The 15,648-nt window shown below is 52.3% G+C and overlaps 1 long non-coding RNA gene across 1 annotated transcript; it reads left to right on the top strand.

Moving 5' to 3' along the window:
* Window positions 1–1,565: 1,565 nt before the first annotated feature.
* Window positions 1,566–8,007, top strand: LOC118656345. Its single transcript, XR_004967582.1, has 3 exons — window positions 1,566–1,722; window positions 3,626–3,838; window positions 7,742–8,007. It is a non-coding gene; the product is annotated as an uncharacterized LOC118656345 (long non-coding RNA).
* Window positions 8,008–15,648: the final 7,641 nt, after the last annotated feature.

A 15,648-nucleotide genomic window follows, 5' to 3' on the forward strand; every position in this document is an offset into this window, starting at 1 on the left:
CTCTCAGGGACCCCATGAGACTTGCAACCAGGGGAGCCGTGGGCAGCAGTAGCTCATTCCAGGCTCACCCCTGACCCTGTCTCCAAGCCCTCTTCTCTCTGCCCCCCCCCCCCCCCAACCCCAGACCAAAGCAGCCCCGCCGGGCTCTCCTGCTGCTTCCTCTAAGCCCGTCCTTGTGTCACTGCCCTAAGTGTGACACCCTCGACCCAACACCCTTTGGCTCAGTGCTGTGCAGCCTCTCCTCTTGTTGAGTGTTTTTCCTTCCACGTCCCGCGTGGAGTAGGGTTCGGTATCTGAAAGAGGAGCTGCACAACAATGAGAGAAAAAGACACGAGATAATTTTGCAATATTGGAGGACCAGGCGGGCAAGTCCAACTCAAGAAGAGGGACTTCCACCCATGCTCAGGCTGCTCCAAGCTTTTATTGATCTGGAGTAGCCCTTAGGGTAAGGAAGTTTCAATGACACACAGATCAGCAGACAATTTCCAGGAATAGACAAAGTATCTGATTAACTCATCAATAGGCAGAGTATCTGATTAGCTCATCAATAGATTTCCGGGAGTATCTGATTAACAATAATCAACAAGGATCTACATAAGTATCTAAGGAATTAAGGGAACTAAGGTGGGGATGCTTCAACTATTATTACCTAAATTAACTGAGTGGTTCCTAGATTCACTGGGTGGTGCACAGCCCTGACCTTTGCTAGGACTTTCAAGCCCTGACCTTTACTAGGACTTTCAAGGGCTACTAGCTTTTGGGGGGTCTCTGTCTAAACTCAGCTAGTGAAGACAATGAATGGACTCCGGCACCCTCTGATCTCCCAGCCCCCTTTCCTTAAATAATTCCGTTTTTCCCTGCTCCCGTCTGAGATGGCTGGTTAGCCAAAGAAGGCGCTCAGCATCAGCAGTTTCTACCCTGTTCCTTGTTTCCCATCACAGAGCGGACCCTCCTCCTGGAGGCCTTTTTAAAGGCGGCAGTAAAATAGCAGGCGTGTAGCAAGCCCTTGGGACAGGCAGCTCTAGCGCTGCACGCGTTGGTTCTCCGGGCACCTGCAGCAGCCTCTGCGGTTACACGGTTATCTTAGGCACGAAAGCCGCGGCCCAGAGAGGCCAGGCAACCCCCGAGGCGGCTCAGCGGGGCTGGGACTCCACCCGGCGGCGGGCCTGCCTCCGCGCCGGCTCCGCACGCCTCCCCAGCCTCCCCCGGCCGCCAGCCCGCGGGCGGGAGGAGGGAGCGAGCCCCCCGCTGCGCAGCAGCCTGCGGGGCCGAAGGGGTTACTCCCACCGAGATGCCGCGCCCCGCTCCTAGAGCGGCTCTGTGGGCGGGGGCAGGCGCACTTCCGGCCGCGCGGGGCTCGGGGCACCCGGCCGGTTCGTCCCTGCTGGCGGCGCTCGGCTCCCGGCCTCCCCGCGAGGGGCCCGTCCCGGCCGGGCGCGGGGGAGGGGCAGGGCCCTGGCCGAGGCACCGCTGCCCTCCCGTCCCGAGGGGGAGGCCTCCGGGCGGGGAGGGGAGGGGAGGGCCGGCCCGCGCAGACCCGGAGCGTGCGGGCGGGAGACGCGCCTCCCTGCACTTGGCCGCCGCAGTGCATTCTGGGCCTCCAGGGGCCCGGCCGGGAGGCACGTGGTGGCGGCGATCCTCCCGGCAGGGCGGGCGGCCTGTCCCTCCGAAGCAGGCGCTCCGCCAGCCCTTGCCCGGACCTCGGGCCCTTCCAGAGCCCGGGTAAGAACGCACTCGCTCCCCTCCCGTCCCCAGGGCTGGCCGGGCCGCCGCCTCTTTATGCCCCTCCACCGTCTCCCGAAGTCAGTGTCCTCGTCCCCATTTTGTAGGCTACTTGCTTATCTATATATATCTATATCTATATCTATATCTATATCTATATCTATATCTATATCTATATCTATATCTATATCTATATCTATATCTATCTATATCTATATATAAAAGCCTAAGCAACAGTTAAGACCCATAGACTGAGCAGCTGGTTGCTATGACGTGCACTGACCACCAGGGGGCAGACGCTCCGGGCAGGAGATGCTCAATGTCAGGGGTCCTCAAACTACGGCCCGCGGGCCACATGCAAATACAAATATTGTATTTGTTCCCGTTTTGTTTTTTTACTTCAAAATAAGATATGTGCAGTGTGCATAGGAATTTGTTCATAGTTTTTTTTTTTAAACTATAGTCCGGCCCTCCAACGGTCTGAGGGACAGTGAACTGGCCCCCTGTTTAAAAAGTTTGGGGACCCCCTTGCTCAATGTGGTCAGTGTGCTTCCACAGCCAACCTCCCGCGGTCCTTCCTCCCGGTCGGCTGGCCCCAGTCAGCCCTGGTCGGGACTGGGCAAGACGGCCCTGATCAGCCTCGATCACTAGCCGGGCAGAGGGACCCCATCTGTGCACGAATCCATGCACTGGGCCTCTAGTAAGTTATAAAGCCTGTGTTACACCCGGCTCCCCCGAGACGCCCGCCATCTGGAGGCGGAGCCAGGGCTGCAGGCGCAGATGTTGGGGTGATGACATGACCCCCCGGCCAACTTCCCCAAGCTCAACAGGCCTCATTCTCAAGTGGGAGCCTCAGTTCTCTTTTCTTCACTTCCCTCATCACTTACCGTCGTCCTAGTCTTCATCTTTGATCCAACCCATCTTTCTAGTCCCACTGCCACCATCTTCCAACCTCATTGTCACAAACCCGAGCTGTTGCAGGAGCCTGCCACCCCGCCTGCTCACTCCCACGCCACTCCCTTGTCCACAAACCATGCTGATCCTTAAAACTAAAACTGAGCTCAAGTCAGACTCTTGAACGTGGCATTTAGGGCCGCTGGAGACGTGGCTTCAGCCCATCTTTCCAAGCTGATTTCCCTTGGTTCCCTAAGCAGCTACAATTGGAGAATTTGTCTCAACTGCTCCACAAAGTGTCTTCTTAAAATTCGAGTGGATTTCAGCGATTCGGGCGATTTCATTTAAAAAGCCCACGATTCCAGCTTCTTTTGAAACAGCAGTGGCGCTGGCAGCCGTGGGCCAGTGTTCTCGCGTCCAGGACCTGGTTTAAGCTGAGAAGTGGCTGCCCCTGACGTAGGGCTGTGTCCCCAGTTCGCCCGAGTCTCTTCCAAACACTCCTCGTCTCTAAGCCTGAGGACCAGTTGCTGTGCTTGCCCTGATGCTTTTCATAAAACAGAGAAAGAGGTTTTTGGTTTCCGTGTCTCTCTCACAAGTGCACAGATGGAGAGGAGACCACAGAGAGAGGAAGCACCCAGCCTCCTTGACTTCCTGGCTCTTACTCCATAGCCATTTGCACTTTCTACTCAGGCCCTAGAGCAGCGGTTCTCAACCTGGGGGTCGAACGACCCTTTCACAGGGGTCGCCTAAGACCATCCTGCATATCAGATATTTACATGACGATTCATAACAGTAGCAACATGACAGTGATGAAGTAGCAACGAAAATAATTTCATGGTTGGGGGTCACCACCACATGAGGAACTGTATGAAAGGGTCGCGGCGTTAGGAAGGTTGAGAGCCACTGCCCTAGAGGCACCCTTACATGCGGCTAGCTTGCTGTCTCAGCCTCGGTGAGCCCGAGGGCCATGTCTCTGCACCATCTCCACAGAGTAAGTTCTATTCCACAGGGTCCATGCTGGTCCTACTTGGAAACCTTCCCCGACAACCAACCATCCGACCAACCCCACCCACTCACCTCGGCCTTTCTGGAGGCCACCTACCGGGTTAGACGGGTGTGACCAAGCCACCACCATCTCTCCCTCCTCTGCATGTCTATGGCTGTGCCTGAATCGATCGCTGTCTCACACGTGGTGGGTGATCAGTAAATAATTATTAGCTGGGTAAGTGGCACGGTCACAAAGCCCCCTCGTTAGACTGTAAGACCTTTGAGAGCGGGGTTCAAATGGTCTCTCTGCACCGCCCTAGCAGCTAGCACAGTGCCCGGCACGTAGCTGACCTTCGGTAATGTCTGAGAAAATATGTGCGATAAAGGGGGGGCCTCAGACCAGCAACAGATACCGAGGTTCAATCCTGCCCCACAGCTGGGAGCATCACACCCCTCCCCCCTCATCCCCGAAGCCTTCGAGGTACAAAGGAAGGGAGAGGCAGACCCAGAGAGCAGAGGCCTTACTCAGTTTTAAAAGTGGGGAGCACTTCACAGCCACCTTGACCTTGGAGGCTCTGTTCAGGATTCAGCCGAAGTCGCATTCAGGACCCAGCTATATCCGTGTGACCTTGTGAGCGGAAACCCAGCCTGATTCTGATTCTAAATTCCAAGCTCTAGAATAATAATAGTTCACGTGTACTGAGGCACTCTCGGAGCCAAGCACTGCCAAATGCGTCGTATCCACGGCCTCCTTCCCTCCTCGCCGTCCCCTGGAGTCAGTGTTGTATGCGTAGCTTGCCCAAGGCCAATAGTAACAGGCTGAGCCAGGAGTCCGGGTCCACATGGGCTGACTCCGGGGCCCTTCTGAGCATCTAAGGCTGAAGAGGGAGGCTGGGCAGGACCCAGAGACTCAGCTGTCGGCTAATTTGGGCTCTAGCTTACGTGCCAAGTAGTAAACCTCATGCAAATGCCAACCCTCAGTGCCTTTCACTCATCTTTTCTTGCCTTCTTCTTTAACTCCCTACCTAAGGAATTAAATATGTAGCTTCAGAACCAAGAAACTCTTTAAAAGTTCAAAAAGAACAGGTCAGATTTTTAAAAATCAAACTGACATTGTAACTTCAAACTCTTGACTGACAAGCCTGTGCTCACAGGAGGAAGGGCAGAGAGGGAGAGCCGCAGGGAGCTGAGCCCTCCCTGTGCCGGGACCGACAGGCTTTTATATTTTATCTCTGAACCTGACGAACACGAAGGTAGTCTTGTTCTATTGTGCAGAAGAGGGCAGCGAAGCTTTCACACATTGTACAACTTTGCAGAATTCTACTGGTTGAATTCTGGTGCTTGGATCAGGGCTGGTGCTTGGATCAGAAGCGAGTCCCGGCTGTCCGGAAGGTGTCGGGCATCCAACCGCTCTTCTGGGTCAAAGAAACCATTGACTTAGGAGTTATGGGCCCCTCTCACCTTAGTCCCTCACAGCCCAGAGGTCATTCTAGACTTCCTTCTCCCTGTAGTCCAGATTTTTTTAGATGGGCCCATATGAGGGGAAAAAAGGCCTCTTTATCTCCCTGGCCTCCTAGCTATGAATTTATCAGGTTTACAAAATACTCCTTTAAGTCTCCCTTTTTATTACAAAAGTGCACCCTCCCCTCCCTCCCCTCCCCTCCCCTCCCCTCCCCTCCCCTCCCCTCCCCTCCCCTCCCCTCCCCTCCCCTCCCCTCCCCTCCCCTCCCCTTCCCTTCCCTTCTCCCCTCCCCTTCCCTTCCCTTCTCCCCCCCTTCAGTAAGTACATATGAGTGCTTACTCTGGGCTCTTATAGGCACTCAAGGCAGTAGTTGTGAACAAAACATAAGAATTTAAACCCCAAAATAAGAATTCCTGTCATTACCGACCTTAAATTCTAAGGAAAACAGAGAAACAAGACAAAAGTGGGAAAGGGGTTGGCATTTTGGCTAGGGAGGCCAGAGGAGACTTTTTTTTTTTCTTCAATAAAAGGAGGCCCCATTTTTTTTTTTTTTAAATATATCTTTATTGATTTCAGAGAGGAAGGAAGAGGGAAAGAGATAGAAACATCAATGATGAGATAGAACCACCGATTGGCTGCCTCCTGCACGCCCCCTGCTGGGGATCAAGCCCGCAACCCAGGCATGTGTCCTCGACCGGAATCGAAAGCGGGACCCTCAGTCCGCAGGCTGATGCTCTAGCCACTGAGCCAAACCAGGTGGGGCCAGAGGCGATTCTGAGAAGGTGAATTTAAAAAGACTTGAAGTAGCCGAAACCGGTTTGGCTCGATGGATAGAGCGTCGGCCTGCGGACTGAAGGGTCCCAGGTTCGATTCCGGTCAAGGGCATGTACCTGGGTTGCGGGCACATCCCCAGTGGGAGATGTGCAGGAGGCAGCTGATCGATGTTTCTCTCTCATCGATGTTTCTAACTCTCTATCTCTCTCCCTTCCTCTCTGTAAAAAATCAATAAAATATATTTTTAAAAAAACCAAAAAACAAATAAAAAGACTTGAAGTAGATGTGTAACAGTCAACTGCGGGCTGCTCCCTCCAAGCACTCCTCCAGCCTGGCTGGTGTGGCTCAGTGGAGGTCCCGGGTTCGATTCCCGGATGTGGCACATGCCCGGTTGCCGGCTCAATCCCTAGTAGGGGATGTGCAGGGGCAGCCAGCTGATGTGTCTCTCGCATCAGTGTTTGTATCTCTCCCTCTCCTTTCCTCTCTAAAAAATTTAAAAAACGAACTTCAGCAGGAAGACAACCTAGACCGCGGGGAAAGCTACTCAAACACGATTGCAATAGTTTAGGAGGGAAAACTCACAACGATTGAAGGTGAGTCTTTGCCTTCGCAACAGTTCCTTTTGTTCTTTCTGATTTTGCTCTAGGTCAGGGGTGGGCAAACTTTTTGACTCGAGGGCCACAATGGGTTCTTAAACTGGACCGGAGGGCCGGAACAAAAGCATGGATGGAGTGTTAGTGTGAACTAATATAAATTCAAAGTAAACATCATTACATAAAAGGGTACGGTCTTTTTTTTTTTTTTAGTTTTATTCATTTCAAACGGGCGGATCCGGCCCGCGGGCCGTAGTTTGCCCACGGCTGCTCTAGACAGTGTCTCCCTTCTCCAATCTCCCACAAGACTCGCCTCTGCTCTGCCAGGTCTGTCCTTCCCGTCTTCACCCCAGCTCCCTCCAGGGCAGCCAGGAGATGAGGTGGCAGCCGTGGCAACTGAGCAGTGAGCAGGGGAACTAGCATGCGTCCTTCAGTTACATGGATCCAGGCAGAGTGTAAAGTGGTGGCCGGAGCAGGAGGTGGGCAGCCCTGGGCCTGACACACCTGGAGATCTGGGAAGCGTCTTCAGGGGCAGACGCCCAGGACTGCCGCCCAGGTCTCCTAAAGTGAGATGTAAACACATACATTTTTTTGTTTGCTTTTGGGTATGTCTCCTTTGTGGTAAAATTCACATACTGTACTAGTCTATTCACAGACCTGTACAACCATCAGCATAATATTTAAACATTTTCAGCAACCCCCAAAATAAACGTTGTATCTATAAGAAGTCACATCTTGCCCTGACTGGTTTGGCTCAGTGGATAGAGCATTAGCCTGCGGACTGAGGAGCCCCAGGTTCGATTCCAGTGAAGGGCACATGCCAGGTTGTGGGCTCACTCCCCCAGTAGGGGGTGTGCAGGAGGCAGCCGACCCATGATTCTCATCATTGCTGTTCCTATCTCTCTCTCCCTCTCCCTTCCTCTCTGAAATCAATAAGGTCCCTTCTTGCCAGGTTGGTACAGCTCAGTGTTTGAGCACCGACCTGTGAGCCAGAGGTCACAGTTGGATTCCCAGTCAGGGCACACGGGTCAGGGTTGCGGGCTCAGTCTCCTGTAGGGGGTGTGCAGCAGGCAGCTGATTGATGTTTCTCTCATTGATGCTTCTATCTCTCCCTCTCCCTTGCTCTCTCTGATATCAATTAAAAAATATTTAAAAAGTCACTTTTTAATTCCCCTCAATCTCCACCCCCCACCCTCACCCCAAATCGAGGTCACCCCTAATGTACTTTCTGTCTCTGCAGATTCGCCTATTCTGGACAGGTCATACAAATGGCACACTTGGTTTTTCACTTCTTTTCTTTTTTTGGAAGGTGGGTGACCACTGAAGAATATGCAAAGGGGGATTGAAATATCAGAAATTGAGAAGCTTGCCCTGACCAGCTAGCTCAGTTGGTTAGAGCGACATCCTGATACACCAGAGTTGTGGGTTCAATCCCTGGTCAGGGCACATACGAGAAACAACCAACGGATGCATAAAGAAGTGGAGCAGCGCCCTGGCCGGTGTGGCTCGGTGGACAGAGCATCAGCTTGGGGACTGAAGGGTCCCAGGTTCGATTCCGGTCAAGGGCACAGGCCTGGGTTGCGGGCTCGATCCCCAGTGGGGGGCGTGCAGGAGGCAGCCACTCAATGATTCTCTCTCATCATTGATGTTTCTAACTCTCCCTCTTCCTTCCTCTCTGAAATCAATAAAAAAAAATATATTTTTAAAAAGCAGTGTTTCTCTCTCCCTCCCTCTCTCTCTCAATCAATCAATTAAAAATAAATAAATAAATAGATAAATAAATAAAGTTGAGAAGCTCTTCTGGAAAGATAAGGGTAAGAGAAAGAAAAGGCAGGAGAGGGAGATAACTTGCTTCTGTTTTATTTTTTTGTTGCTCTACTCCTGCTTTGTAAGTTACCCCAAATGTCCATAGCATAGGCATACTAAGTAAATGAAGTGGGAAATGTTACAAGTTAAATGATCTGTTTTTATCTCTGGAAGGTTTCTTTACCTGCTCTTTCATATTTATGCCTCCTGTTGGCCAACACTATGTGTAAATGGACTGATCATTGTATCAAGTCAGAAAACCTGGATTTCCCCCTTATAGAAGCAGCTTGACTTAGCTGCTTTCAAAATTTTCCATAAAATGAGAGGGAGGGGGTTAAAGGATAGAGGATTAGTCCACTCTCCAGCATCATCTCCTGAGTTGCAGGCAATTAGCCTGTCCAGTATCTGGTGAGAGTCCCTGTTTTATTTTTAGGTGCCCTTCTAGACTTTTCCTGCCATTCCTGGGACTTCTGGGTAAAGAAAGTGAAGGAGGATGAGAACACAGCAATATGAATTGCTTACAATTTGTATAACACGTCATGCATTTGCAAAGCCTTTACCCGTGCTGTCAAGGCCGTTTCATAGTTAGGAAGAACCAGAAGGGACCTAAGATGGCATCGAGCCCAATACCTGCGCACTGAGATGAGGAACAAACACTGAAAATAGGATGTGACCTGCCCAAGGCCTCGCCGCGAGTGAGTGCCGGCGCCCGGGCTGGTTCCGGGCTTTCTGGTCCTAACCTTACACGTGATCAGGAGGAAGCCGAAGCCCAGGGCCTGTCAGGCGGGGCCGACTTCTTGGAGATCATCTCTTGAGTCCGGTCCCTCTTTTCACAGGGACTTAGGCAAGTTGCCAGCCCCGGACTGAGGTGTTTCAGAATTTGCTGGGCCTGGATCCAGACCTCCGGACTCGCACGGCAGCCTGCATGAGTAACGGCGGCCTGTGATCACAGAAACTGGGGGTCAGAAACGGCTCTCCCGGCGCCGGGCGTGGGGATCCCTCGGGCAGGGCTCAGGGGTCCCTTCCCCGGACAGAAACCAGGTCCTCGCGACTGGCGGGGAGCAGCCAGCGGAGAGCCAATCCTGGGCCGCGCCGTGATAGGGGCGGGACGTCCGCGTCCTCGCCCCGCCCACTTCCGGCAACCGAAAAGCTGTGCGGTGACCTAGGCAACGCATCCAGCGTCACTGCCACCGGCTAAAGGTGCTGCGCTCCGCCCCTCTTGGCAGGACTAAACGGAAAGCGAAGTCCGTTAAGGGCACAAAGGACGGAGGTTTGATCGGCTGTTGGATGAGTCCGGTACAAGCACCGGAGTGTCTGGGGCTGAGAGAAAGGCGGCCTCGCCCGCGGTAGACACGGCGAGGGCGGGAGGCACGCTTCTGAGAAGCTGAGCAGAGAAGGGACTTCGGTGGCTGAAAAGTCGGTGTTTCCAGTTCAGGATAACGGTTCTCCTAGGTGAGGGCGAAGGTAGCGGGACTCCAAGAACCCTGGGTCCCACCGTCCGATATTGCTATATTTCTCCATAGTAGTGCTGTGGGGAGGGAATACGGGCATTTAGTGTTTACATTTAACATTTCTCGAGCGGCTCTTGTGTGCCAGGCACCGTGCTAAGTGTGTGCGCTCAGTGAACAAAACAAAGATTGCTGCCTTCTTGGAAGTTTGTATTCTAACAGGAGCAGAAAATACGTTACGCAGGCCATGGGGGTGGGGAAAGCAGAGCGAGCGAAGATGGAGCAGTTCGCACCATTAAGTAGGTGGCCGCTTAGGCACCAGCGAGAAAGTGAGATCTGAACGTAGAATTGAAGGAGGCAAAATGGCTAGCCAGTGCGCTCCCTGGGAGCAGAGCATTCCCGGCCAGAGGAACGGCTGACTGGCCTCATGAAGAACAGCAAGGAGAGAGTGGCAGAGCAGTGTGTGCGGGGAGAGCGGCAGGTGAGAGGGACACAGGCCTTGGATGGTCTTGGATGCTTAGCTGTTACTCTGACATAGGGAGCCGTATCATCTGAGATATGTGTGTGTGTGTATATATATAATTGATTTCAGAGAGGACGGGAGAGAGAGAAACATCAATGATGAGAATCATTGATCGGCTGCCTCCTGCACGCCCCCTACTGGGGGTCAACCCCACAACCCGGGCATGTGCCTTTGACTGGAATCAAACCCTGGACCTTTCAGTCCGCAGGCTGATGCTCTATCCACTGAGCCAAACCAGCCAGGGCATGACTTATATTTTAAAATAACCATGCTGGCTGCTGTGTTGAGAATCAGTGGAGTGTGTGTGTGGGGGGGAGGCAAGAATAGAAGTAGGGAGGCCTGCTGGTTATTGCAATAATGCATGGCACAATATGTAAGGAATTGATGGTAATTTGCACTGGGTGGTGGTGATGGGCGTGGTCAGATTCTGGATATACTTTGAAGATAGAGGTTATGTTAAGGGCGGGAGGGGGCAATAGAATAGAACTGCCTATCATCGTGGAAAAATGAGCCTTGTTGCTGAAACAATGGAGCCCCCAGGTGCCGACCTTTGCAACCCTCAGCCCACAGTACCTGTAATCTGTGACCATTAAACCCATTCCTATTCCTGGTTTGAGTCCTGGCCTGCAGCCTCAGCCATTCCCATGGCTCACCTAAGTTCGTTCTGTAACTCTATAAGGAGGGAGCCTACCATTACCAGCATAACAAAAAGAGGTTAACCCTTTGTACACCATAAGCATCTATAGACACTTTAAAAAATCATTTTTCGTGAGAAATTTCAACTGAAAATATTCAAGAACACCCAGATTGTGAGTAACGTATTTATTTTTATAACAGTCATTGCAAATTGATTTTTCAAATTAAATTCAGAATATCGTGGCATGTGGGATGTTTCCGTTTGGGAAGCGGGGCAGTTGACGGAGCAATAGCGTCAGCAGGCTCCACGGGTGGAGATCATTGCGGTTGGTGCCACCGTCCTGAGGAGGTCTCTTTGGATCAGATCCTGTGCTGTTTGGGGGCATGAGGACGGTCAGTTGTCCTAAGGAGCAAGGCCCCCAGTGCTGTTGGCAGGGATCTGTGACTAAACAATTACCCCCCATATCGGAAACCAGTCAGCTGGCAGCTTGGTATGCCCGTTACTATAAGGGAGGGTGAAATTACCAGAACAATACTGCTGTAGTTATTGGATACTGACAGACAATAACCAGACACCCGCTCAAAGCCAGACACGCACCACAGGAAGCTACCGCAGCAACCTTCAGAGACAACATCCCTGCATCCTTTTCTCAGACAACAGGTCCCAACGTATAAAGGCCCCATCTGTGACTCTCCTCCCAAAAATAATAGAATGACCACAATTCTGTATCATAGCAATCAGTGTCCCAACTCCTACTAGGCAAGATGTAAAGGTCTGTTCTGCATACGTTCCTTCTGAAAGGCAAAAGTCAGAGATATTAAGAACGTTTTGTTTTTTGTTTTGTTTGTTGTTGTTTTTTGCTAAATCCATCCAAATATTTTCATCTCTTCGGAACAGAACTAGTTTTCCTTCAGCCAGACCCGCTGTGGTCGGGAGTGCGATGACTAGTGTAATGAACGCTGCCTTGGAAAGGTGACCTTGAGGTGTTCCTTGGGTTTGGTCACCCTTCTCCCCTTCGGCACCTTCGTACTCTGGTGTGAGGGACCCTTGCCAGCTTCAGAGCAGCTGGAGGGGGAGAAGCACGCCCAGGGTCCCACCTGTTTTCCTCCAGCGGGTCGTCTGGCGATCCAGTTCCCACATCTCGAGTAGAAGTCTGTCTCCTGCTTGGAAGGGATGCGGCGGGCCTGTGACAGAAAAACCCCTGCACAAGCCAAAGCCTTCATTACACTCAGGGTTTGATTCAGACGCTGCATGTCATCCTTAATTTTAACATCATGATCTACACGTACATCTCCTGTTCCTATAGCAGCCGGAAGGCTCACCCATACACTATATTTTAGGGACTCGAATCAAGCCCGCTTCGGGGAGCTACTCGAGTCCTGGGCAGGGCAATTGGCAGCACCCATCCCAATGCAGACGTGTCTTCCCACATAGTTTGGCATATTCTCCTTTAAGGTCTGTTCATTTTCTCAACCTTCCCCGAGGCCTGTGGTCTCCAGGCTGTATGTTGCAGTGGGAGCCCTAAGAATCGGAGTGAGAGCCCCAAGTCCGATTCCTTTCCTCTCATGCACACACGGGTGAAACGGTTTCAACAGATCTGGGGGCCCAAAGCAGGGCCTGTAAGGTCTCAAAGGCGCGTTCACATTCCTTACCCCAGTCCAGGGTCTCCTCTGGCCCCTTCAGAGCCTCATACGGGGTCTCGCTATGAGTCCGAATGTGGCGGCACCCAGCCACTCCCCCAGATCCTCTCACTGCCTCCTGGTCTTCGGGGGCTGCACCCGAATGCTAGTGTCCTTACAATAGTGCCCCCTATTCAACGCCGGTTGCCAGGCCCCAGGAGAAACCCCAGGAAGCTGGCGGCCTGCTTGCAGAATCTGAGCTCTGGGGGCGAGACCTTATAGCTACAGCTTGCTGGGTGCTTGGGGAGTCCGTAATGCTCGTCAGACAGTGCTCACAGGCGGGCCCTGCGACCAGCAGATCGTCCACATATTTAGCGAGGCTCCCTTCTGAAGCTGAACCTTTCAGGTCCTTGCTTAGCCTCTCCCCGAAAATGGTGGGGGAGCTCTTGAACCCCTGAGGAAGGACTGTCGCATTGTTCTGAGTCTTTTTAAAAAATTTATTGTCTAAAGTTTTACATATGTCTCTTTTTTCCCCCCTTGACACCCCCCCACCCCCCCACAGCCATTCCCACCCAGGCAAGCCCCCACCTGTCCTGAGTCTTAGCCAGAGTCTCTGGGTCTTGCCATTCAAAGGCAAAAAGCGGCTACCAGCACGCAGAGGAGAATGTCTCTGAGGTCCAGGACCAGTACCACTCACTGTCTCCAGGTCTCCCAGGATTAGAGTGTGAGGCCTGGGCACCGTAGGGTGTATATCCTGAGTGACTTCATTTATAGCCCTCAGGTCCTGGACAAACAGGTATTCCCGTTCAGGGTTTCTTTACTGGCAATAGAGGAGTGTTAGAGGGCTTGGTCAAATTAGACCAAATTTGAGGAATTTTTGAATCATGGCCTCCTTTTTCAAGGGATACTGCTTCTTGTGGGTGGGGTTGGGGGAGAGGTTTTTGCCCGTGGTTTTAGTTTAATCCTGACTGGCAAAGCCCGTTGGCTCTTCCGGTTCCCCTGAGCCCATACTGATGGCGGTACCGGGGCCTCTGTTTTCGCTGGGAGTGGGCTCACCTTGATCCTGTATAAGAAACCGCCAGGCATGTTCCCACGGGCCCAGCAGGTGTAGCTGTTGCTCCTCCAGGAAAGCGATCTGAGCCCGCAGCTTGGAGGGCTAGTCTCATCCCAGGAGAGGGATGGGCATGGAAATGCGCGAGTTAGCTGGGCCCGGCCAGTCACACACTCTAACGCAGGGGTCCTCAAACTACGGCCCGCGAGCCACATGCAAATACAAATATTGTATTTGTTCCCGTTTTGTTTTTTTACTTCAAAATAAGATATGTGCAGTGTGCATAGGGATTAGTTCATAGTTTTTTTTTTTTAACTGTAGTCCGGCCCTCCAATGGGCTGAGGGACAGTGAACTGGCCCCCTGCTTAAAGAGTTTGAGGACCCCTGCTCTAATGGCTCCAAGGAAGGCTGCTGCTCCAGAGTTCCCGAGAGTCCCATCACCAGCACTGTTTGGGATGAAGGTTTGGTTAAAGTGTGTGGGTGGTGCCCTAGCCAGTTTGGCTCAGTGGATAGAGCGTTGGCCTGCGGACTAAAGGGTCCCAGGTTTGATTCTGGCCAAGGGCACATGCCTGGGTTGCGGGCTTGATCCCCAGTAGGGGGCGTGCAGGAGGCAGCCTATCAATGATTCTCTCTCATCATTGATGTTTCTATCTCTCTCTCCCTCTCCCTTCCTCTCTAAAATCAATAAAAATATATTAAAGTGTGTGTGGGTGGTGGGACCGGCACCAGGTGTCAGACCAAACCTGGGTTCAGCAACCTTGATGCTTGGGTTCTGGTTAGGAAAGAATTCAGAGCCGAGATCCAAACTTTAAGAGAACATTCACTGGGTACATCACAGAGGTGGAAGAAGTCATTCCCAGAAGAAATGGGCTGAGGCAACAAGTTATGGAGGCAGAGGAAGGGCTCTGGGAGCTTGGGAGTGAGGAAGTGAATGGTATGGTGCCTGGGCAGGGAGGGGGAGGAAAGGGGAAAGCAGGGGTGTGCTCCCAGGAGGGAGAGCCCACGGGTCCTGTCATAAGTGTTTTAAGGGTGTGATTTAGGGGCGGCCCCTAAAGTCTCAATAAACCAGCGGTTCTCAACCTGTAGGTCGCGACCCCTTTGGGGGTCGAACGACCCTTTCACAGGGGTTGCCTAAGACCATTGGAAAATATGATTACATATTGTTTTTGTGATTAATCACTATGCTTTATTATGTTCAATTTGTAACAATGAAGTTGGGGGTCACCACAACATGAGGAACTGTATTAAAGGGCCGCGGCATAGGAAGGTTGAGAACCACTGCAATAGACTATCAGCAGCTTCCCAGGTGTGTCCTTTCAGGGTTGTGGTCTCCTCCGATGGATGGGCTGGCACCGGGGCAGGGGGTCATTATTCCACGCAGCTGGTCCTGACGTCAGTGGCGGCTGCTTTTGTTGCTTATCTGGGCCTGGAGCGGAAATACAACTGGGGGCCTAGCTGTCTTTAGGGAGGAAAAGTCAGGGGTCCAAACCCTGAGATCAGGATAAGCTAGGGGAGGAACAGCCGCCCTGGGGCAAGGTCCCGCCCTACAAACTACAATTGATTGGCAGATGTTAGGTGCCTGGGGCTTTCCACCCCATGACCTTCTGTACCTGGACCATCGTCCTTGCTCAGCTACTGTCTGTCTAACTGCCTAGAACCAAAGGGGTGTTGACCCAGTTGGTGGCCCCGCTCCCCCACTGTTGGTGTCACTGAGGCTCCTGAGCCTCTGGGCTCTGGTAACCTTCAGTCCACAGCCAGCTGGCCTCCGCGTTTCACACGATCCCGGAAGCGCTGTCCTTTACTTTCCTCTCCCCGTTACCTTCTCTCTCGGGGCGCTCTGCTCCAGTGCCCGCCTTTCAGGATGCACACTGATCAGGGGACCGAGGGGCCTTCTTTTCTCTGAACCATCAACTCAGCCCCTTCTTTTCTTTTCAGTTAGAATTATGCAAAGACTTAAAGGCTCGAACATACAGCATTCCCCCATTTCTCCAACCTCTGATAAAACAATTCTAACTGTAATACAGGATAGTAGTTTAAAGACCCACCTTTCCCCAGAATCTATTCTAGAGCATATACTGGTGTAGGCCAAGCAGTATTACACCATTTTCCTCTTTGTCATTGGAGGATAAATG

Source organism: Myotis myotis, unplaced genomic scaffold, assembly GCF_014108235.1.
Source record: "Myotis myotis isolate mMyoMyo1 unplaced genomic scaffold, mMyoMyo1.p scaffold_m19_p_5, whole genome shotgun sequence".
Taxonomy (NCBI): Eukaryota; Metazoa; Chordata; class Mammalia; order Chiroptera; family Vespertilionidae; genus Myotis; species Myotis myotis.